General features: G+C 46.2%; 1 long non-coding RNA gene across 1 annotated transcript in view; it reads right to left on the reverse strand.

The window, feature by feature from the left end:
• LOC132021569 (uncharacterized) overlaps positions 1-25,299 on the reverse strand; it is a 107,831-nt gene that overhangs the window by 17,116 nt on the left and 65,416 nt on the right. The gene's annotated exons all lie outside the window — the stretch shown is intronic.

Below are 25,299 nucleotides of genomic sequence, written 5' to 3' on the forward strand. Positions count from 1 at the left end.
TGTAGGATATTAACCAGTTTTATATCTAAATTAGCAAACTTTTACAAACATTCTTTATCTTCACCACTCTAAAGACTTGACTCTCTCCAATTTTGTTTTTGCCTTTTTTTTTTTTTAGATTTTATTTATTTATTTGAGAGAGAGTGCAGAGAGCAAGAGAGAGAGAGAGAGAGAGAGAGCATGGAGGGAAGGGGCAGAGGGAGAGAGAAAAGCAGACTCCCCACTGTGCAGGGAGCTCAATGCAGGGCTCGATCCTAGGACTCTGTGATCATGACCTGAAGTGAAGGTAGATGCTCAACAACTGAGCCACCCAGGTGCCACTGTTTTTAACTTTTTGAAAACATACTTTCTCAGAAAGATTAGCAAATTTTATTAAGTAAAATTTATACCATATACATAAAAATGTATACCATCTACTATACCCATAAAAGTAAAAACATTTAATAGAGAAAAGCAGGAAAACTATAATGGGATGCGGTATAGGACAGTATTTAAATGGGCAGAGTCCGGGTTGTGAGTTCTCTGCAAGGTGGCTAATGAATGCAGATAAATGTTTAGGCACTTATTTTTTAAAAACAGCTTTCTTGGGGCACTTGGATGGCTCAGGAGATTAGATGTTTGCCTTTGGCTTGGGTCGTAATCCCAGACTCCTGGGATGGAGCCCCACATCGGGCTCCCTACTCAGCAAGGAGTCTCCTTCTCCCTCTGCTGTTTCCCCTCCTTGTGCTCTCTTTACTCTCTTTGTCAAATAATTATATAAAATCTTAAAAAAACAACAACAACAACAACAGACCCAACAGCCTGTTGACGTATAATAGACATACAATAACCTAAATATATTTGAAGGGTTCAAACTGTAATTTTCCTACATATGGAAGCCATTGCTTGGGTTCTATAGAGCACCTTGACATATTTGATATTTTAAGCTGAAAGAGTTGGCAAAAATGACACCTTTCTCCCCTGAAATGGGTCATAAAACCCTCATGTGAGGAGTGGCTTCCTTATATTGGGGGAAAGGGACATACTTGTCTCTGAAGACAAAGAGATGCCAAGAAAAATCCTAATACAGACCTCATTAAGTTTCCCCCAGTTTACTACATTGAGCTCATTCTCTCTGACCTACTAGATTCTTCCATGACTGCCCACTCTTCCTCAAACCTAGCAGAAAAATACTCAGGTCTGTTTCTTTGGGTCTTCATTTCCTTATGTCCTCCTGTGTCATGAAATTTCTATTAAACAACTTTTAAAAATTTGTCTTTGTTAGTCAAATTTTTAGACCCAGCTAGGGACACCACAAATATTCAGGAAAACTTTTTCCTGAATAAAAGAGAGTGATCATTTATTTGGGGGGGGGACCATGTAAAAGGTGGATGCTGAGAGACCTGAGTGGGAAGACAATCTTTAAGGTGCAACTGCATTCTTTAATGAGCACCTACTGTTTACCAGGCCCTGAGCAAAATCTAGGTAGAAAGTTGTGCCTTCCGAGTTCCTGAGTGCAGAGTGGCTCGAGTGCAGGGACTCAGCCAGCAGGGGGCCAACCCTTGGGTCTCCCACCCTGCCTTCTCCTCCTTCCATAGTGGGGGAGGGTCAGATATAGTACCGCTGAGACCTTTTGGGTAGCAGGGATGCTGAGGATAAAAAACTTCAGCTGGAAGTTCCTTTTCTCAAAAAGAAGACACTTGAATCTCAGAAACAAGATGGAGACAGTATGCTTGTCTGGAAGAGCTGTCCAGGGACAGCTTCCCCACTCCCGACCAAGTTTGTTTTAATAAAAAATAGAGGCAGCAGTTACTTGACAGATTAATTTCCCTAACGGATTGTCTTTGATCCCAAGGCTGGGTCTTTGCTGCTCCACCCCAGAAGGCATTATGCTGGTCTGGCACAGATGCTTAGGAGAGCTGACTGCGAGTAGGCAAGCCTGGGAAGAAAGGAGGAGGGTGCCCAGAGTCATGCAGGGCAGGATGCAGAACCCGGTGCCCTCTCCTGAACCAGCTGGGGAAGAAGAAAGGGAGGGGGGGGAATGAGGGAAGGATTTCTGTGTAATGACAGTCTCAGTGGAAGCTGAGCAATGCATGAAATTTTGCTGGATTGGCACTACCTTTCTTTTGAGAGAGTAAGGGACAAGTATGTCAGTTTCTCTCTCCTGGGCGTATTGGCACGCAGCCGTACCATCAGACTTCAGCTGAGGAGGGTTACCGGTGGATGAAGATAGGGTGAGAAGCCTGGGGCTGTGACGACTGGAGGTGGGAGCAGAGTGTGGGACATGTCGGGGGCCGGGGGTGGGCCCATAATAACTAGGCAACGCGAGGGGAGGTGGGCAGTCCTAGAAGGCTGGAATTGCAGGGAATCCAAGCGTACTTGGTGTTAAAATACATATTTGGAACCCATATAAAGCCAAGAAGATGACTGTGAAGGGATCTAGAATATATCATTATAAGTTTCTTGTGTGTGTTTTCTGAGCTTCTCTTATCTGCCTAAAAGCAGAGCCTCCCCCTAAAAATCAACTGTCATAAATCCTCTCCTCCAGAAGTTTGCAATCAGGGATAAGAAATCACCTAAATAGGCATTGTCACGAATACATCTCATCTATCCCCTCTCTATTCTCCTGAGCGTCCGTTTATCTTTCCTAAAAGTCATTTGTCTCTTCATAAAGGCCCTTTCTCCTCATCCCTTCTTCTATTAGGATGGCATCTAAACCCCAAATTCTAACCACCTCTTTGAGTCACATATTTCTATGAAATCCCACATTTGTACATGAATAAAAATGCTTTTTCCTTCCCAATCTGTCATTTGCAAGTTAAATTCACAGGCCTCCAGTGACTAAACTGAAGAGGGTAGAGTAAAAGTTTTTCTTCCCTTATGACTGTATGTGCTTTTAAAGATTAATTATTTTGGGGCTGCCTGGGTGGCTCAGTTGGTTAAGTGTCTGCCTTTAGCTCAGGTCATGGTCCCAGGATCATGGGATAAACTTGGGGGGAAAAAAAAAAAAATCCCTGCTCAGCAGGGAGTCTCCCTCTACTGCTCTCCTTGCTCTTGCTCTCTCTCTCTGTCTCTCTCAAATAAATAAATAAATAAATAAAATATTTTTAAAAAATACTTTATTTATTTGAGAGAGAGAGGGAGACAGAGATAGCAACAGAGATAGCAAGAGAGAGCACAAGCAGGGAGGAAAGGGAGAGGCAGATTCTCCACTGAGCAAGGAGCCCGATGGAGGGTCCACTCGATCCCAGGACCCAGGGACCATGACCTGAACTGAAGGCAGATGCTCAACCAACTGAGCCACCCAGGGACCCCAAATAAATAAAATCTTTAAAAAAAGATTAATTATTATTTTTAAAAAGATACTATTTTTAAGTAATCTCCACACCCAACATGGGGCTTGAATCCACAATCCCAAAAATCAATGTTGCATGCTATGCTCATTGAGCCAGCCAGGCATTCCTAAAGATTAATTTTTATTTATTTTTAAAGATTTTATTTATTTATTTGACAGACAGAGATCACAAGTAGGCAGAGAGGCAAGTAGAGTGATAGAGGGGGAAGCAGACTCCCTGCCGAGCAGAGAGCTCGATGTGGGGCTCGACCTCAGGACCCTGGGATAATGACCTGAGCCAAAGGCAGAGGCTTTAACCCACTGAGCCACCCAGGCGCCCCTAAATTACTTACTATTAATTAAGGGCTCATATTCTGTGAAATTGCATGTTGACCTGAAGATTTGTATCTAGTAGAGATGGATATGATTTTCATCTGGGAGAAAAGATAACCACAATGGTTGCCATTTATTGCCCTGTGGGACATTAACCCATTTTCATATATAACGCAGCAATCTTATTCTAACCTTAATTAAACTGTCTATAAATATCCAACTTCATATTTTGAGATAACTGTAGATTCACATGCAATTGTAAGAAATAACAGATTCCACATACTCAATCCCCAGTTTCTCCCAATGGTAACATCTTGAAAAACTAGAACACACTATCACCACCAAGATTTTGACATTGATGCAGAACAGATCCATCAGCACAAAATCCCTCATCTTGCTTTTTTATAGCCATACCCATCACCCTCCCCTCTCTACCTTGTCTGCCCTGACCTCTAAAATGTTCTTTTCAACAAAATGGGCAGAAGACATGAACAGACACTTCTCCGATGAAGACATACAAATGGCTATCAGACACATGAGAAAATGTTCATCATCACTAGCCATCAGGGAGACATAAATTAAAACCAAATTGAGATACCACCTTACACCAGTTAGAACGGCCAAAATTAGCACGACAGGAAACGTGTGTTGGAGAAGATGTGGAGAAAGGGGAACCCTTTTACACTGTTGGTGGAAATGCAAGTTGGTGTAGCCAATTTGGAGAACAGTGTGGGGATTCCTTAAGAAATTAAAAATAGAGCTTCCTTATCACCCTGCAATTGCACTATTGGGTATTTACCCCAAAGATACAGATGTAGTGAAAAGAACGGCCATCTGGGGGTGCCTGGGTGGCTCAGTGGGTTAAAGCCTCTGCCTTCGGCTCAGGTCATGATCCCAGGGTCCTGGGATCGAGCCCCACATCAGCTCTCTACTCAGTGGGGAGCCTGCTTCCTCCTCTCTCTCTCTGCCTGCCTCCCTGCCTACTTGTGATCTCTCTCTCTCTCTCTGTAAAATAAATAAATAAAATCTTTTAAAAAAAGAAGGGCCATCTGTATCCCAATGTTCATAGCAGCAATGGCCACAGTCGCCAAACTGTGCAAGGAACCAAGATACCCTTCAATGGACGAATGGATAAGGAAGATGTGGTCCATATACACTATGGAGTATTATGCCTCCATCAGAAAGGATGAATAACCCAACTTTTGTATCAACATGGACAGGACTGGAAGAGATTATGCTGAGTGAAATAAGTCAAGCAGAGAGAGTCAGTCATCATATGGTTTCACATATTTGTGGAGCATAAGAAATAACACAGAGGACATGGGGAGATCGAGAGGAGAAGAGAGTTGAGGGAAATTGGAGGGGCAAATGAATCATTAGAGACTATGGACTCTGAAAAATGATCTGAGGGTTTTGAAGGGATGAGGGGGTGGGAGGTTGGGGGAGCCTGGTGGTGGGTATTATGGAGGGCACATCTTGCATGGAGCACTGGTTGTGGTGCATAAACAATGAATTCTGTTACATTGAAAAGAAATTAAATTTAAAAAAAATAAATGTTCTTTTCCTCAGCCTTACCCTCTCACTTCTTCACTCATTAATTAAAAAGTTGAATGATATCTTTTAGCCCAATGTCCATTTTATATCTGAACGAATCTTGTTTTTAAATCCAAAGTTTTGAGAATTGCTTTGACATTGGGAAGACTCAAAGTTTTAAAGCTGGGTGTTAAACACCTTTGGGGTCATTCCCTTTCTCTGCAGGCAGATCCAAGTCTACCCCATCGTTGACTTCTTTGGTGAACCCGACTTAGCCTGACCTCCCTGGACTAGACCCACGGCTCTTACATGGCCCACCATTCAGATGGTGCTCATCAGTTAAAACACTAGTCAGCTCTTCTCCCTTCAACACCCATGGTTCCAGAGGGAGATCTCTCTTGTGTGGCTTCTCACAAACTACCTTGTATTGCCCTTTTTAGGGATTAGCTTCTTAGAGGGCTGCACTAGAATCTGTCCATTCCCCTCCCCAGCACCAAGGCCTTGTCTGGAGAGGGCTTCACACAAAAGAAACTCCAATTTCTTCTGCAGAAGAAAATCTGGAACAGAGAAGTGGGAAAATTCTGTGAGGTTTCCTCAAAATACACACAGGAGACTGCCAGGACCTGTCCAGGATCCAGATGACTGGTCTGAGAAAGAGAATCGGTCTATGGACACAAGCTTCCCATGGCAGAAGGAAGGCTACCAGGTGATCACCCAGCTCATGCTCCCACTCAGTCCATGGTAAGACCAAGTTACATACCAGGCGAGGCCACTGAGGAGCAGAGGAACTATGTGGAAGCAGGGTGCAGAGCTCAAGGAAGGCTCCCTGGGAGGCAGCAGGGAAGGTCTTGTTCCTAACCTCCCCAGTCCATGCTCCAGGGGGCTTTCCAGTCCTCAAATGCCTGTGAGAATGACAGCCCCAAGCACTCCTCATTCAGATGGGGTATCTGTCTTGTGAGGCCTAATACACCTCACCTGTTTAGAATGCAGCTATCAGTGTCTCGAAGGGCTTCCCTAACTGTTCCAAAGGTACAGACCTAAGATGACTAATGTTTGGGGCAGCAGGCATGGCAGATTCTGGTCCAGCACCATTCCATGCCAGTCTGCTCCTGAAGAGAATCCACCTGGAATTCTGAACAGGATGGCAGGAGAGAGAGAAAATGGCAGGCAGAGGCAACGTTCCAGAGATGGTCAAGAAGCCAAGAGAAGCTTCTGCTTTGAGACTGCTTACAATCAGTCGCAAATTTCCAGAGCTGCTGAACTCAGGGCTGTGGTGAGTGGATACCATCCTTCATATTTCAGACTCCTGAAATGGATAGAATTCTGAGTGGAGGCTCAGATACAACTAACTACATCACTTCAATCTTGTAGGGGAGCAAAATTTCCCATAGAATGTGTCTCTGGCATGTGGAATATTTCAGGCTCAGTATTTTTTTTTTAAAGGATTTATTTATTTAAGAGAGAGAATGTACATGTGCATGGAGGGAGGGGCAGAGACAGAGAGAGGGAGAAAGAATCCCCTAAGAGACTCCCTGCGGCACATGGAGCCCAGTGCAGGGGCTTGATCTCATGACCCTGAGATCACAACCTGAGTTGAAACCAAGAGCCAGCCCCCTAACTAACTGAGCCACCCAAGTGCCCTTTGGCTGTTTTTTGTTGTTGTTGTTGTTGTTTAAGATTTTATTTATTTATTTGCCAGAGAGAGAGAGAGAGAGAGCCCCAGCAGGGGAAAAGGCAGGCACAGGGAGAAGCAGGCTTCCCACTGAACAAGGAGCCCAATGCAGGACTCCTGGGATCATGACCTGAGCCAAAGACAGATGCTTAACCGACTGAGCCACCCAGGTGTCCCAGGCTGATTAATTTTAAGAAAGAGAAGGGTCGGGAGGAAACTTTGACCTTCCCCTTAACTGCCTTGAAGAATTTAGATGGAGGACCTGCTCCAGGAAGGAAGCTATCATGTAGATAGCTACATAATCATCTACATAATCATGTAGATGAACAGTATATGAACTGGGGTGGTAGATAGGGAAGAACCTAGCAAAATCTGTTTGTTACAGTTCCTCTCCATGCACCAATATTTCTGGGCGCCACAGCAAACATTAGTTTACCAGACATTTATTCTTTTTCATCTTCTGTGCATTACCTTCCTTCCTTTTCAAGACCCAGACCCCCACCCCCACCTCCTTAGCTCTGGATGGCAGAGAAGTCTCAATTGCCTGACTGCCTGTGGGCCTCAGATCCTTAGGGAGCCCCAGTATGTATGTAATTAAATTTAATGTTTTCCTGCTAATCTGTCCCATGTCAGTTTAATTCTTAGATCAGCCAAAAGAACCTTGAAGGGTAAAGGAGAATTTTATTCCCCAATCATCTCTCTGATTTTTCAAATCTATCTTCCCAGCTCTCGGTTGGTCTCATTAGCAGAAAATTCATTATTCTCCTCTAGAGGTTTCTGACTCAAATTATTACAAATGCTGATTGACATCACTGAAGGAGATCCTGTGCAGACACCAGAGCTTGCCCCTGCTGCAGGCTCACACCCTTTGTTGCCCACAGCCTGCTTCCCAGGTTGACCTCTTTGCATTACAGTATCTCTGTAATGATCTCTTCATTGTTCCCATATTGCATTGCTGCAGGGACTTGTCTGGGTCCAAGGCATCTTCCGGCCTCAGTCCCTGTGGCCCCTATTAAGACCTCAGAGAAGCTTTGGTGTTCTTTGCTGCCAGTGGACCATGGTCTAGCAGCTACATTCAGAAGCTACATCAGACAGTAGGGTTGGGTGTACCACAACCTTCCATATTTCAAAATGCCCTTTACTTCTGCAAAGGAGAAGGCTTTACTACCAGGCTCTACATATAAAAGGAGAGGGCAGTCAATCTTCCAGTAGTACAAGAAGGGCCTACAGACTTTCTTCTCTGTAACAAAGGGAGTCTTACAAGCAACTTCCCCAGAACAAAAAAGACTAGTTCCAAGGTGGCTTCGAGCCCCTACACAGAAAAGACACTGGAATCACTTTTTAAAATGAAATTTCACATTTTGAGATAGTTCAATGTATAGCTGTAAGAAATTATATGGACAGATCCCATGTACCCATCATCCAGTGTCCCCCAGTAGTAACATATTGTAAAACGCAGCTATAACTCCACAAACAGGATATTGACATGATACAGTCAAGAGGCAGTATAGTTGCACCACCACAAGGATCCCTCTCCCTGCTCTTCCCCCCCCCACCCTTGTTTTCCTGCAACTACTAATCTCTAATAGTTTGTAACTTCGAGCATGCTATATAAATGCTGGATGGTACGTAACTTTTGCGGACTGGCTTTTTTTCAATCAGCATCATCCCCTCGAGATTCATTTAATTTGCTGTATGTGTCAACAGTACGTTACTTTTTCTCATAGAGTATTATTCCAGGGTGTGGATATACCAGTTTATTTAACCATTCACATCTTTCTCTCTTTTTTAAGATTTTATTTATTTATCAGAGAAAGAGAGAGAGAGCACAAGCAGGGGAGCAACAGGCAGAGGGAGAGGGAGAGCCGGGCTCCCTGATACGGGATTTGATTCCAGAACCCTGGGATCATGACCTGAGTCGAAGGCATCTGCCTTAAGCGTCTACTTAACTGACTGGGCCACCCAGGCATCCCTAACCATTCACATCTCAAAGGTCATCAGAATCCTGTACAGTCTTTTGCTACTACAAAAGTGTTCTAAATATAGTACAGGGTTTTGTGTGAACTTTAGTTTCCATTTATTTGAAATAAATGCCCAAGAGTACGAATGCTGAATTGTATGGTTATTGCATATTTAATTTTTTTAAAAAGATTTTATTTATTTATGACAGAGAAAGGTAGCAAGAGAGGGAACACAAGGATGAGGGAAATGGAGAGGGAGAAGCAGGCTCCCCACTGAGCAAGAAGCGTGATATGGGGCTTGAACCCAGGACCCTGGGATTATGACCTGAGCCGAAGGCAGATGTTTAACCTGCTGAGCCACCCAGGTGCCCCGCATATTTAGTTTTATAAGAAACTGCCAAACTGCTTTCCTAGAGTGGTGGAACAATGCTATACTTCCCCCAGCGGTGTATCTGGATACGGTTTCTTCCTCACCTTCTCCAGCGTTTGCTGTTATTGCTATATTTTTGTATTGGCTATTCTGAAAGGTAAGCATTCTCTCTCCCCATGGCTTTAGGTTGGGTGTCCCTAATGACTAACAATATTGAACTTCTGCTCATGTGCATAATTGCTGTCCACTCTCTTAGGTGAAATGTGTCTTCATGCTTTTTGCTCATTTCTTAATTGGGCTGTGTATTTTTAAAAAATATTTTATTTATTTATTTGACAGAGATCACAAGTGGGGAGAGAGGCAGGCAGAGAGAGAGGAGAAAGCAGTCTCCCCACGGAGCAGAGAGCCCAACACGGGGCTTGATCCCAGGACCCCAGGATCACAACCCGAGCCGAAGGCAGTATTTAACCCACTGAGCCACCCAGGTGCCCCTGTGCATTTCTTTTTTAAACTGAGTTCTGAGAGTTATGTATCTAGAAACTTGCCCTTTGTTGGCCATGTGGTTTGCAAATATTTTCTGTCACTTTTCGTTCTCGTTCCTCTCTAAAATGTACCACTTTGGCATATTGGTTATTTTAAAGTTACTTAAGAAACAGCCTGTGTGAAAAGAATGGTCTGACCCCATCCCACCTTGTCTCCAAACAATAGGAAATAAATCTCCATGTGAAAGGTACCCTTCCTTTACCAGAGTAGAGAGACTCTGAGTTAAAGAATTCAGAGTCAAGGCTAGATAAACAAACTTCGGTTACTTTTTACTAATTCACTATGCCAGCACAAATTCTGTTTAAAATTCCTTACTAACTGAAGCTACTGAACATAAATTTTCTTTGTCCTGTTAGCTCCCCACAGACTTGCTTCTTTGTGTAAAGCATATAAAAGCTGTCTGCCTTGGTTATCTCTTTAGGTCTCAATTTTATTATTGGGCCTCCAAGCCCAGGTAATTAAACTGCTTTTCTCCTGTTAATCTGACTCATGTCAGTTTAAGTCTTAGACCTGCCAGAAAGCTCTTGAAGGGCAGAGGAAAATTCTTCCACCACAACAATCCACTTCGAATTAAAAACTTATCTCCCAAGTCCTGGTGTTAACACTACTGAACTGGACGTCTCCTCCCAGTCCCAGTACTCTGGGACCTAATTCTTTGTGCAGGAAACCAGCACCCTGTTACCTTAGCACCAGCTCCTCTCCCACTTGCTCAGGCGGCACTGCTGATGGTAAATGGTATGGCTGTGAGCAACCAAGGCTGCGTCTTCTAGTATTTTGGGATCCCCCAGTACCCAGCTGATGTATAGAGCTAGTGAATGCATGAATGCATAACAGACACAGGCAGGGAATACTGCTCCAAGAGGACAGGACTTTAGAGGACCAGGGATGATGAATGCAGGCCCATCAGAGGCCAGCCCCCCACAATTCAGCTTTTACAGTGAGATCAGCTCCATTCTCAAGTTACTCCCACCACGTCCTTGCCTGTGTGTGTGTGTGTGTGTGTGTGTGTGTGTGTGTGTGTGACAGAGAGAGAGAGAGAGAGAGAGAGAGAGAGAAATAGATTCCAGGCAGTTTCCTGAGCCAAGAGGAGCAATACAAACAAGGAAAGTACCTACAACGTACTCCATAGACACTAGGTTAATGAAAGATGTGAGGAGAAGGAGAGGAGAACTAAGAAGGGGCTTTTCTGGGTTTCTGGCTCCCAGATCAACACCCTCCCCCTGGCCGCCGCCCGACTCCGTGGTCTCTGCAAATTTTTAGGCGATGAACTGAATGATGTCCTCCCTGAAATTCACATGCTAAAGCCCTACCCCCTCAGTGTGACTGTATTTGGAGATGGGGCCTGCCAGAGATGATTCAGGTTAATGAAGGTTGTGGCCCTATCTCGACAGAACCGGGGGTCTTAGAAGAGGAAGAGATCCCTTCTTGCCCACACACCAAGGAAAAGCCATGTGAGGACATAGCAAGAAGGTGGCCATCTGCAAGCCAGGAAGAGAGCTCTCACCAGGAATGGAACTGGCTAACACCTTGATCTAGGACTCCCAGCCTCCAGAACTGGGAGAAAATAAATCCCTGTTGTTGAAGCCACCCAGTAAGCGGCATTTTCTTACGGCAGCCCGAGCTGACTAAGACAGATTTGGGTACACAGAGTGGGGTGCCGCTGTAACAAATATCTAAAAATGTGGAAGCAGCTTTGGAACAGGGTAATGAGTTTTCAGATGCATGCAAGAAAAGCCTAGATTGTCCTGAAGGGACTATGGATAGCAATATGGGTGTGAAAGCCTGTGCCTGGCTTGCTCTCTGCACAAGTCTTGGCCATAGCTCTCAGACCTGCTGCCGGAACACAGGACTCAGGTCGCCAGCAGATCTGGCCAATGCCGTTTATCCATAATCTCCTGTGCATCAGCGTGGTGTTGGGATGGAAGGGCTGGGAAGCCTTTCCCGGAAGTAGACAGCCCAATGCCCCCACCCCTATCTCCCTTGCAAGACAGCATCCACTTCCATCCACCCCAGAGTTCCCAAATCTCACTTTTGTATGCCATGGTTTTTATATCTGTGTTCCACCTTCCACATTACCACTAAGTATACTTATTTTAATCAACTCCACTTTTTCCACTTGAAAATAGGTTTTCCTTCAAAGTAAACCATATGGGGTACTTGCGTGACTCAGTGGGTTAAGCATCTGCCTTCGGCTCGTGTCATGATCCCGGGGTCCTGGAGACTCTGCATCTCTCTCTCTCCCTCTGCCCCTCCCCCGACTTGTGCCCTCTCTCTTGCTCTCAAATAAATAAATAAAATCTAAAAAAAAAAAAAAAAGTAAACCTTATGTCCTTAGCAATGCCATAAAATAGAACACATGATTCCTATAAGAAAGGAAACTCTACAAATATAAATAGAATTCATTCATTTGAAATACAGTTATGGGAAAGTGTTAACCAACCCTGACTACACTTGCTGCTCCTTCTGCTCTTCCCTGCTCTTCCCCCCAGTATCCCATGGCTCACTCCATCTCTTCCCTCAGGTCTCTCTGCTCAAAGTCACTTTATCGATAAGGCCTTCCCAGACCACTGCATATAAAATAACTGCTCTTTCCCTTTACTCAGGCTCACTTTCTTCAGTCATATTTAAGGCCATGTGGCAGTATTTTATTTATTCCTTTTTTTTTTAAAAAAAAATATCTATTTGAGAGAGAGTGCGAGAGAGAAAAAGAGAGAGGGTGAGCAAGCATGAGTCGGGGACAGGTAGGGGGAGAGGGAGAGGGAGAAGCAGGCTCCCCACTCAGCAGAGAGCCCAAGGCAGGGCCTGATCCCAGGACCTCGAAATCATGAATCTGCCTTTGGTAAACTAAAGGCAGATGCTTAACCGACTGAGCCACCCAGGTGCCCCTGTTTATTTAAGGGGGAAAAAAAATAATAATTAAAAAAAATAATAATAATTTATTTATTTGAAAGAGAGAGAGAGAGAGAGCATGAGAGGGAGCAAGGTCAGAAGGAGAAGCAGACTCTCCGTGGAGCTGGGAGGCCACATGGGGCTCCATCCCAGGACCTGGAGATCACGACTTAGGCCAAAGGCAGATACTTAACCGACTGAGCCACCCAGGCACCCTATTCCTTTTGTTAAGGGTCTTTTTCCCCTCACTAGCAAATGAGCTCCAATAAGGGAAAGTGTGTATTTTTCATTGCTGTATCTATCCCAAAGCTAGATGAAAGCCTAGCTTAGGATAGGTAGAGTGAACATGCCTGAATGAATGAATGGAAACATGTGACACACACTCATAAGACACAGAGCTGGGGGGAACAGGAGGGAGGCCAGGTGAGGTTTATAGCCCTAGGGCCATACAATGCCCCAAACAGGTCTTCTCCCTATGGGTGTTGGGCCTGAGTCCCTGGTCCAGCCTCCCCATTCCCTTCTGGGGCACCCTGTGTCACCTTCTTATCTCAGTGTACCCCAGGCCCCAGCTATTTTAAGAAAGCTGATTTTCAAAAGGAAAGGGGCCAGAATCTTCATCCTCTGCTTCCCGAGAGGCTTCTGCAATGGTCCTAGAATTTGTTGTCCAAACTGGCAGGTGAATGGGAAGGGGGTTCTGTTCATATACCCTCAGCACAGTGGGCACAGACCAGAAGTACATCCACCCTCCCCAGGCTCCCTCTGCAAGTAGGCCCACTCCTACCCTCCAGCAGTCAAGTGAGAGTTCTGAAAAGCAGAGACAGAGTGAACTCTTGCCTAGCAAAACAAAAGACCAAAACAAAATGCATTGGCTTACAGCTTTCAGCCAGAACAGGGAGCAGCAGAGGTCTGCAGGGGGTGACCTGGGTGCTTCCCACTACCATACTGGCTGGGAGCACTGGGCAACCTTACAATAGAAAGCTTTCTAACTAAAAGGAAAAATGATGTTTTTAATGGCCTCACCGGATACAGCTAAATCTAATTGACCTCTGAAGCTAAAATATAAAATATTTACTGGATCAGAGCAAAGTTTTCTGCAAATAGCTCCCTGGTTCCCAAAATACCCTAATGGAAAGAATCAACCCGTCTAAAGAAGGAATCCACAGATCAGAAGCGCTGTGTGTGATGAGAGAACCACAAAAGCAATCAGTTTTCTGTGGATGTATCCCTGCGCTGAGGTCGTCAAGACTTTGAGCCTCAGAAGAATCACCTGGAAACTCGGTTAAATATGTAGCTACCTGAGCCCAGGGCCAGAGATGGTAAATTTTCAGGTCTGGAGTGGTGCCCAGAAATTCACAGTTGTAGCAGATACATGTCCAGATGACTGTGGTCCTGGTTTGGCTGTGTGACATGATGGCCTTATAATGGGCTATCTGCTGATTCCAGCCATGATGATTACTGACCACTGTCCACGTACTCAGAGTCCAGTGCCCACTAAGCAACCTCTCGGCCTTCCTTGTGCTCATCTTACCTGCCAGATTTCATGGGTTTGGCAACTGTGTGTTGTTCTGTAGAAACCGATCACCTCTGGGTTCACAAGCAATGAATTTCTGAGCCTGGGAAATGAAGCATCAGATGGGACAGGATGCCCTCCACAAAGGTCTTGCCACCCATTGCCCTTTGCATGGGCCACTTCCCTCAGTTGGAATAGTCTGTGCCTTCTTCTATTTGCCAGGGTTAAAGCTTCCTGGAGGGAAACCTCAAGGCTGTTAGAGAAGGTATCTGCCAGTCAGTCAGTCAGTGAGTCTTCACTGTCAGGGAGGAAAAACTTGTCCTCTACCCTCTTATGTTCAGTAATTGGAAACTTGTAAATTAAACTGACAAAAGACATACCATCAAGAGAAAAAGACAGATTTTTAATCATCTACCTATACTAGGGGGTTCACAGAAAAATGGGGCTCAAGAAGGTGGTTAGAATCAGGGGCTTCTACACTATCTTAATAGAGGATGGGGAGGGGGGAGGGGCACTACTAGGGAATAAGTGACTTTTAGGAAAAATAAATGGGCCCTTTAGAGAATGAATGGGGGAATTGATAGTTTGGGGTTTTTTTTAAGATTTTTTATTTTTATTTGACAGAGAGAAATCACAAATAGGCAGAGAGGCAGACAGAGAGAGAGAGAGGAGGAAGCAGGCTCCCTGCTAAGCAGAGAGCCCAATGTGGGACGAGATCCCCCAGGACCCTGAGATCATGACCTGAGCCGAAGGCTGCCTGGGAATTGATAGTTTTATGACAATGTCTGTTTAGATGATTTTCTATCCCAGTGCTGACTCGTGGTGCTGACTTCTTAACTTTCGTGATAAAAGTCAATCTTCCCTGTTGTGAAGCTCCTGGAAGAAGGGATTTATGACAGTTGAATTCTTCTGGGAGACTGCTTTTAGGAAGCTAAAGGAAGTTCAAAAAAAGCTCCTTCCTGCAGCTGTTAATTCTCAAATGTCTTCAGCTCAAAATAATCCTCATGCCACTGTGGTGAAGGGTAGCAGAATTTGCCACCCCCAAATATGCCACTTTGGTATATTGATAATTTTCTGAGAGGTACACATTTGAAAACGGGCACAGACAGAGAGGGGCTTTCTCTGAACTGCCCTTATCTGCTTAACGACAGATCCTCCAGAAGGAGATCTGTTGTCATAGCTCTCCTCCTGGTTTCACCAACCCGGTCAGGTTGACTGAAAATCTGTACCACACCCAGACAACCTTCGTCACAGACTACCAACCCTCCCAATGACTCTTCCTCCGGGGCCAATCATCTTCCCTAAAAATCATTCACGCTCTCTGGTGAGGCCTGCCTTCCTCTCTCCCCTTCCCAGTGTGGAAGGCGTTTAATCCTGAATCTTAAAGCCATCTCTCTGAGTTACTCATCTTTTCCTGGTTATCTCCCATGTACACATGAGGTCTACATGTGAATACGTTTGTTTGTTTTTCTCTTGTTGATCTGCCTTATTACATTGGCCTTAGCCAAGAACTCAGAAGGCTAGAGGAAAAGTTATTTTTCATCTCCTACCGTGGCATATTCTGGACCTTTTCATCATCAAGCTGAATCTGGCACTGGGCCTAGAGAAGAGGACAAGGGATGAGTTGGCACAGAGGAAGGAGACTATACCCCCTCAGCCCTAGAGGAGCCCCAGCTCCGATGGGGAAGGCACTGCCTCCATGTTGAGGGAGCTCCTGGCCAGACTCTGGAGCCATAAGTCAATCTTTTAGGAGGTGATGTAGGGGGTCACAATAAAGGCGGAGAATACTATATGTAATAAACATACAATAGCAGCCACCATGGCTTGAGTGTTTACTATAGGTCAGAGACCTGAGATGCTTTATGCAATTGTTGTTCGATTTTCATAAGACTGTATTTCAGGTAAAGAAATGAGGCTCTGAGAGGTTGAGTGATGTGCCCAAGGTCACACAGCAAATAAGGAAGGGGCAGGGACTTGAAACCCAAGCATTCTTACTCCATCTCACTGAGGTAGAAAATCTTGAGCCGGCTTTGCTCTTCTTCCTATAAAAACAAGCCTCTGGGCAACCTGAAGGTGTGAGGAGAATTGTAAACCAGCACTAGGATGTTCCACATCTTTTTGGATTTAATTAGTCATAAAATTAGCCTCCTCAAGGGGCACCTGATCGGCTCAGTGGGTTAAGCCTCTGCCGTGGGCTCAGGGTCTGGAGTCATGACCTCAGGATATGGGATTGAACCCCATGTCAGGCTCTCTGCTCAGCAAGGAGACTGCTTACCTCCCTATCTCTCTGCCTGCCTCTCTGCCTACTTGTGATCTCTGTCAAATAAATAAATAAAATCATAAAAAAAAATTAGCCTCCTCAAGAAACCTGAGCTACTCTTTGTGCCTCCAACTGCACACACATACCCACTTTTCCCACTGTCAGTATGTCTGGGGGCTATGAAGAACTTGCTGGAATTTCTAGGAATGCAAGTCTCCAGGTCAGGACTGGCATTGCAGTCAGTACCTGAGGCATTGCAGATGGTTGAAGGACCTGAGGACACCCTGAGTGAGGACCTAAAACACCGACTCAAAGGCCTCCAAAAGCCTTCCATAGAGGAAAGGCCCTGGGTCTCAGGTGAGCCTGGGCAAGAGTTGGGTGGAGGAGGTGTGTGTTCTAGGAGTAGTCACAATATTTCAGAAAGCTTACAATTTCCCCCAGATGAGGTTCTACTGCTAAGTCAAGTCCTGCTTCCTTCATTTTCAGCTGGAATGACATCATCTATGTGACAATCTTGCTCATCTCATACTCAGCAGAAGCTTGGACTGGTGACTACAATGCCTTCTGGGTAATCAAACTTGGAAGCAAACTGATTACTAGAAAAAAGTCTACTTTGCCTTCTAGAGGCATTCTTGGTGGAACAAAGGCTGGAAACAATACTAGTCTCGGGACTCCACAGGTCCTGGGTAGAAGGTGGCACTCCCCACTTCCACCTCCTCCCTTCCTCCCTGACTGTCCTCCATGGCTCCCCAGTGAACAGAAGTGGCACCCCAGGTGCGACAGGCCAGTGTCCAAGGCACACTGAACACCCTCAAGCAAAAACTCTTTCTTTTCCCAGTGATATCCCTACAAAGCCGCCGTACATGACTGACATAGTGAGGGTCACATGAGAATAAGAACACTTCTGTCTTGTACTTCCGGTTGCAGGTCTCTGGGAGGCAGGAAGGAGGAGAGGGCTTGAGGGCCCCTGGGGCAGTTCTGCTGCATTCCCAAGCATGCGCTTGGCTCCTGGTTCCTCCGGCACAGAGCAAAGGAAGAGTTTGAGACTTCTGCTCAGAGGGAAGAGGGAGTTGTTCAACAAATGAGAGTCCAGCAGGCCAAGGCAGAGCTGATGCCAAGGGAGGAGCTGGGCTTCTGCCCTGGCCCGCTCATTGCCTCTGGTGTGGGAGTGAAACTTCAGGAATGACAAGAACACATTTCAAGAAGCAGCTGTGGCAGGTGAAGACTGCTGGTTTGACCACTTTAAGGAATGAGCTGTTTGTTCCCACCTGGCCTATCTGTGCTGTAATCGGTAATCCGGAGTGGTGTTTCCTAAGGCTTACGGGTACACAGGTGAAGCCAGGCTATTCCCCTGTGAATGAGGAAAGGAGGGTTGAACCCTCACCTGATACAATTAAGTTAAACACAGAGGTACCAGGGGCCATTCCATAGGGAGCTGAGTTCTTGGCTCAGAGGCACCAGGCCCCCGGCCCCACAGTGATCAAAGCTGTCTACAACCCCAGCCCGTCAGGCACTTGCACCTCACCCCCTAGCAGGCTACTTCTTATCTTGCCTCAGGCTAGAATGCTCACCAGTTTGGCCTGTGATTCTCTAAAGCCTACACATACGGAGATCAAGTTTATGGAGCCTGGCCTCTCAGATGCTTCTGAGAGCAGACACTTATTTTCCGGCCTTCTCAGTTCAGATTAGGCTGAGAGAGCAGCCCCAAGGAGCCGGCTAGAAATGTACTTTCCTCTCTCATTCAAGAAGCCAGGAGGCAGCAGCCTGGGGCTGACAGAGACCTCCCAAGGCCAGGGGCTCAGGGTTCTTCTAGATCTGCCATCTACCATCTCAGGGTGTGACCTATTATGGCTTTCCAGTTCCAACAAATGCCGGAGGGCAATAATGGGAAGAAGGGGTGATGAGAGCATGCTGGCTGTCCTTTACAGAATGCTCTGCGAGCTGCCCTAACTCTTCTGTCCGCACCTCATTGGCCAGAACTTGGTTCCACTGCCTCCAGCAGCAGCACAAGGGGCTGAGGAGGACGGTCTCCGTTCTGGATAACCCTGCACTCAGCCAAATGGGCTCTGTCACCTCAGAAAAAGGGAAAGCGGATACTGAGGACAAACAATTCAGGCAGAGATCCAGTTTGTCCGGTGGTGGTTCCTTTTCCCATAGGACTCAGGAAGAATGTTAGCTCTAGAGCCCCCTGGCTCCCCAATCTTGAGGGCATCACCCCACTGCTCTTTCCAGACCCCTTATATCCAGAATGAGACCCCTCTCATCGTCTCTCCTGCCACAACCCTGCTCCAAACCACTGCCAATTTCCTACCACAAACACAGGAAAAGAGGCCCAACATCATTAGTCATCCAGGGAGTAAAAATTAAAATCATAATGAGACACTACTATACACCTGCTCAAATGGCTAAATTAAAAAGACTGATAAGACCAAGCATTGACAGGAATGTGGAACAAGCGCCCTCTCATACGTTGCTGGTGGGAAGGCAAAATGTCCGTTACTTCAGACACTGGTTTGGCAGTTTCTCTTAAGTACACACTTATCAACTCTGTGGTACCAACCTGTCTCCTGGCTTCGGCCCTTGGACCCTATAGACTCTTCCTAATACAGAGTAATCCCTTAGAGCCAACATCTGAGCACAAGTCTCCTCTGCCACTAACTTCACTGGTATCCCTTGAAGAGAAGATGGCTGCTTGGACTCCCCTGATGAGGGAGCAGAAGGCAAGCTGAAGACAGGCAGAAGCTGACACCCACAACCCACCCCCACCCCCATCAACTCCATGGGATATCTGTGACATTCCTCAGGCACTCTTGGCTACCCTAAAGGAAAAACTAACAGTTAATTTATAGAAATCACAATTCTGCAAGACAGGAGTCTCCCTCAGTTTATAAAAGTCTCAGCAATTTACAAGAACAAAGCATCTTTATCAACGGCCTAGCTTCCAGAAGGGAATGTAAGTGCAATTAAATGTCCTTATAATCTGCAGCCCATTGACAGATACATGGAGTGGGCAAAGTGCAATGTTCCTCCAGGAAGCTCCTCACTGTCTTACTGGTAAAGCCTTACTAGAAGGAAGAACAACCTTAACTTGACAAGGCAGGCCCTTCGGTATCCTGGGAGTCTTCTTTAACATATGAAAATCCTTTTGAAGACCTCCCTTTTCCTTACCTTCCCCAACCCCATAGTATATAATCAGCCACCCTTCACACCCAGGGGCAGCAGCCCTTTCTGCCCAGGGGCCCTGTCCCCTTGCTTTAATAAACCACCATTTTGCACCAAAGACCTCTCAAGAATTCTTTCTTGGTCATCAGATTCAGACTCCACCCCACAGAACCTCACCTATATTCCAAAACCCCATCATCCTAGTCATTTGCTCTTCCCCTCCCCCAGCACATCATCCTTCTAGCCACACTGGTAACCACCAGTGAACTGAAGGGAAGTTCCCAGATGCTTTTCCCTACTGCTGCCCAGAGTTAACTGCTTTTAAAAAGGACACTTCCCCCGTCACAACCCCTGGCCTAGAAACAGTCCACACTCCAACTGTGTTTCTCAGAAATTCCTGGCAGGCTCCTAGCTCAGATCAAGCTATCTGGTCAGGAGGGAGCCTGCTTCCCTCTCTTTCTGCCTGCCTCTCTGCCTACTTGTGATCTCTCTCTCTCTGTCAAATAAATAAACAAAATCTTAAAAAAAAAAATCACAATCCCTTCCTTACCCTATCCCATAGCTCTTAATTTCCCTGGGCACACACCCCCCCCTGCCGCCCCCTTCTAATTCTCTGTGGCTTCCTTATTGTTGCTTCCCACTAAGGTGGCAGGAATTTTTATCTTTGTAAGGACCTATTTAGCCAGAGCGACTCCATCTTGGGTAAATAGCCATTTTGTTGTTTGTGCAGTAAACTTAAATTGATTCTCCTCCTCCAGAGAAACTTCCTTAAAAACAAGTCTGGGAAACCAGTAAAATGTAGTCGACTAGTTCCTGATAACAGAGCCCAGAATACAAGGACAAGTCAGGCCAGATAGAGACATCTAATCAGTACGAAGTACTGTTTGTAACAGTGAGAAGGTCTTGCCCAAACCTAAATGACTCCATCTTGGGAAGGATGACGATCTTATTATTCACACTGAATATGTTAACTGACTAAGCCTTCCCAGAAAGTACTGTTTGTAACTGTCCTAGTATGGAGTAATCTTGAATAACACGTCACCAGACAGGATGAAACTAGCCAATCAACAAGAGATACACAAACCCGGTGGGTTGAGATACCAAGATACGGGTTGCAGTTTCACCCAATAAAAGATAGCCCGTAAGATTGGGAGGGGTGGCTGTCTTCGGAGGCAGCCCTGACAGTCAGTCGATTCTTGAGCCTGCAAGCTGGGGGTGGTCGCTCTCTTCAGAGACGGCCCTGGCCGGTCAGTCTGACTTCTAATGCTTGGCATAGAATAGAGCTTTGCATAACTTTAACTTTGTTTCAGTCTCATTCCCCTGGCCGATCAATCTGATTTCTAATACTTACCATAAAATAAAGCTTTAAATAACTTTCACTTTGTCTCAGTCTCGTTTCCTTTAATAAGGGACCTAATAATCTTCAGTGCTCCAACCCCAGAGCCTGACCCCTGCGGTCAGGCTTGCGCTGGGGAACTCTTCCTGAACAAACTGAGGAGGCCTCTTGGTCTTCTGGATGGCTCCTCTCCTCCCTGAAAACCTTCCTGCCTCCTTCAAGCCTTAGGCACTTGTTTTTCTTGCATCCTTCCTGTTGTGTCCCCTCTCTCTCACTCTCCAGTGGTGAGATCCTTTAGGAACTACTCTGGTGTGCTGCGGGTGCCCAATGAGTGCTCCATTCAGGTTTTGTGGGAGGGAATGGTGTAGCTTATGACAGACAGATGGCCCTCACCCCAAGCCTTGGATGCATGTACTGAGAAAGTGCCCGGATATAGGACAGAACCATCCATCAGTCACTTCCCAGGAAGAGGTTCTCTTTTTTTTTTTTTTTCTTTTTAAAAATTTATTTAAGACAGAAACAAGTCAGCAGAGAGGCAGGCAGAGAGACAGAGAGAGGAAGGGAAGCAGGCTCCCTGCTGAGCAGAGAGCCTGATGACCCCAGGACCCTGGGATCATGACTTGAGCCGGAGGCAGAGGCCTTAAACCACTGAACTACCCAGGCGCCCCCCAGGAAAAGGTTCTTAAGTAGCAGAGAAATTGAAAAGGAAAAGCCAATTAGGATCAGGGAGATCGCTGCTCTGTTGCGCCCATTTGTCCCTTAGCTGAAGTGGCTTTTTGCTTGGACTGGCCTCTCTCCGAGTTGGAGCAGAAGCTGATGGAAGGCCCGTTTTCTTACTTCGCGAAGAGCGCTGTTATAACAGTGACAACAGTGAGAGTTCAGCTCTCAGCTCTGCATTTATATAAAAGTGCCCTTGGGGATGAACGTGCAACAATTATCCTGACCAGAGTTCTTTCCGGGAAGGACAAACCCAAGATGAACAGTTAATGCCAAATCCCAAGGAAATCATCTCCAAACCGTGCTATTTCCGGCTCAAGACCATCTGCAAGGGGGGGCCTGTGCTTTGAAAATGGAAAGAAAATGAGAGTGGGCTCTTTTTTGAGGGGGCGGGGGGGATGCTTTATAAAGCATTAACCTGATGAGGGGGCACTTTGGGGTGGAAAGAAAAAAAAATCTCGTGTTCCAGTTTAGTGTTCTCTTACCAGTTACGTGACGCATGCAAGCCCTGCTGCTTCTGTCAGCCTTGATTTCCTCATTCATAAACGAAGGCAATGATTTCTATCCACCTCCTGGGACAACTGCGTCAATTAAATTAGACTGCATACAGGACAGTACACAGAGAAAGTAGAGAGCCCTCCACAAATGTTGGATGTAGCATTGATCCAGAAAAGCTGCCCTGTGCCAATCTACCCTCCAGGAACCCCAGCGTGATTGGGGACAGGGTACAGGACAAGGTACATACAGCCTAAGTGTGAACTGGGATCACCCAGTCCCCAGGGGCCCATGATGATGGCTTTGAACTCCCACTCCATAGCTGACACAGCTTAGCATTTCTCTGCATTCTTGGGGGCAGGGGCAGAGTTTGCAACTTCACTCAGTAGGGGAGTTTAGGAGGCAGTCCAGCCGAGGGGTTAGAAAGAGGGGATCCCACTGCTGGTGGGACTGGAAGTTGGTGCAGCCACTCTGGAAAACAGTAAGGAGTTTCCTCAAATAGTTGAAAACGGAGCTACCCTATGACCCAGCAATCACACTACTGGGTATTTATCCCAAAGATACAGATGTAGTGATCTGAAGGGGCACCTGCACCCCAGTGTTTATAGCAGCAATGTCTACAATAACCACACTATGGAGAAGCCCAGATGTCCATCTACCGATGAATGGATAAAGAAGATGTGATATATATATATACCATGGAATACTATGCAATCATCAAAAATTGAAATCTTTTTTTTTTTTAAGATTTTATTTATTTATTTGACAGACAGAGATCACAAGGAGGCAGAGAGGCAGGCAGAGAGAGAGGAGGAAGCAGGCTCCCTGCTGAGCAGAGAGCCTGATGCGGGGCTCGATCCCAGGACCCTAGGATCATAACCTGAGCCGAAGGCAGAGGCTTTCACCCACTGAGCCACCCAGGCGCCCCCAAAATTGAAATCTTGTCATTTGCAATGACGTGGATAGAACTTGAGGGTATTATGCTGAGCAAAATAAGTCAATCAGAGAAAGACAATTATCTATGATTTCACTCATATACGGAATTTAAGAAATAAAGCAGAAGAGCGTAGGGGAGGGGAGGGGAAAATATAACAAGACGAAAACAGAGAAGGAGACAAATGACAAGAGACCCTTAATCACAGGAAACAACCAATGGTTGCTGGAGGGGAGGGGGTGAGGGGATGGGGTAATCACTGGGTGATGGACATTAAGTAGGGCACAGATATAATGAGCACTTGAGCACTGGGTGTTCTATAAGACTGATGAATCACTGAACTCTACCTCTGAAACCAATAATATACTATAAGATAATTAATGGAGTTTAAAGAAAAAAGAAAGAAAGAGGGCTCTGGATTCAGATGGCCTGGTTTGGAGTGCTAACGCACCAGTTGTGTGATCTTGGGCAAGGGATATAATATCTCTGTGCCTCGGTTTCCTTGTCTGCAAAATGAGGATAATGGCATATACCTCCCTAGATTATTGTGAGGATTGATGAAGATTCTTGGCTTGACTAAACTTCATCAGACTCCTGAATCTTCTCATGGGCCCACCTGTGCACTTCCTTGTAAAACCCACTTTTTGCAAGACCCCTGCTAATTCAGCCTAACCAGAACCCTTCACCTCCATATCTCTTCACCCTCAATATCTGATCAAATTCCTCGTCCTCCCTCTCCCGGATGTCATCTCCCGGGAGGTCAGTTTAGCCAACATCCCCATCACCCTCCATGTTTCTCTCATCCACCACCTCCTTCCTGCTCCCTAGCTACAAATTCCCACTTGCCTTGCCTAATTCCAAGTTGAACACAGTTCCAGATTAAAGTCCCTTCTCCCCTATTGCAAAAGTCTGAGTAAGATCTGTTTTATCCCTTCCACGACTGCCCAACTCTGGTTTTTCTGTGGCAGGATTAAGTCAAGTCAAGGGCCAAGTGCTCCTGCTGAATGGCAGTCCAGGCTGGAGGCCAGCTCCCCATCCCAAACGTGCCGGCCCTACCTTGTGCCAACTGCAGAGTTGGCAACCCCTCTCCTTGGCTTATTTTAAGCCAAAGGAAGACAAAAATGAAAGTAAAAATGCTGTTTTGGTCCTAGCAAAACTCACTGAAGTGCTGAAAGAGGTGGAGGAAATATATACAAACACACACTTTAAAATTTAGACGGCCTAACCTTTTAAGCAAAAAGTCCCAATTGTGGGGGCGCCTGCGTGGCTCAGTCAGTGAAGTGTCTGCCTTCAACTCAGGTCATGATCTCAGGGTCTTGGGATCAAGCCCCACATGGGGCTCCCTGCTCAGTGGGAAGTCTGCTTCTCCCTCTCCCTCTGCTGCTCCCCCTGCTTGTTCTCCCTCTCTTTGTCAAATAACTAAATAAAAGCTTAAAAAAAAATAAAGTCCCAACTGTGCATGTACCAGTTTGGCTCCTGCCCTGTCACCGGGTCTCCATCCCTCCCTTTTGGTGACAAATGGTTTGTCTTGGGAAAGTAATTCTGCCCTCACTTCCTTGTGTTGCATCACTGTAGGTCCTTCCCAGGGCCCATCTCCTGACAGCCAGAGGGCCCATAATAGTGTTCTCCTGAACAAAGACAGTTCCCTCTCTGAGCAGGATTCTGGTGCTGCTGTGAAGACCACCCACGTTATTTTTTCACTCTACTACAAACCAAGGAGGAGGAGACCAGTACTGGGGTCATGAGTGGTTGACTGCTGGAGGAGAAAGGGGGAGCTCACAGATAGAGACCCAGGGAAAGGCTGGGGAAGAATGCCTGGGGGGAGGTGTGTGTGGCAGGAGACAGGGAGGCAAGGGGAGCATGAAGTCCGCCCTCGCCCCTCAGCCTCCCCACAGGCACAGACAGCAGTCCTGTCCCAGGCACTGGGAGAAAGGCCGCTTTGCTTCTGCTTTGCTTCTGTTCCAGGCGTCCCCCCCACCCCCACTCAGAGCTGGCCTTACCCACAGGCACAGTAGGAGGCTACTCAGGCTATGTGGTGTGAGTGCCTCTGGAAAGACCCTGCATTAGTTTCCTAGGGCTGCTGTGATAAATTATCAGCAGCCTCGAGGACTGAAGTCCAAAATGACTCTTCAGGGGCCAAAATCAAGCTTCCCTTTGGAAGCTCTGAGGGAGAGCCTGTTCCCTGCCTCTTCCAGCTTCTAGAAGCCCCTGTGCTCCCTTTCTCACACCAACTGACCTCTTACTTCTGTCCTCACAGCTCCCCTCCTACTG

Source organism: Mustela nigripes, chromosome 7 (assembly GCF_022355385.1).
Source record: "Mustela nigripes isolate SB6536 chromosome 7, MUSNIG.SB6536, whole genome shotgun sequence".
Classification (NCBI taxonomy): Eukaryota; Metazoa; Chordata; class Mammalia; order Carnivora; family Mustelidae; genus Mustela; species Mustela nigripes.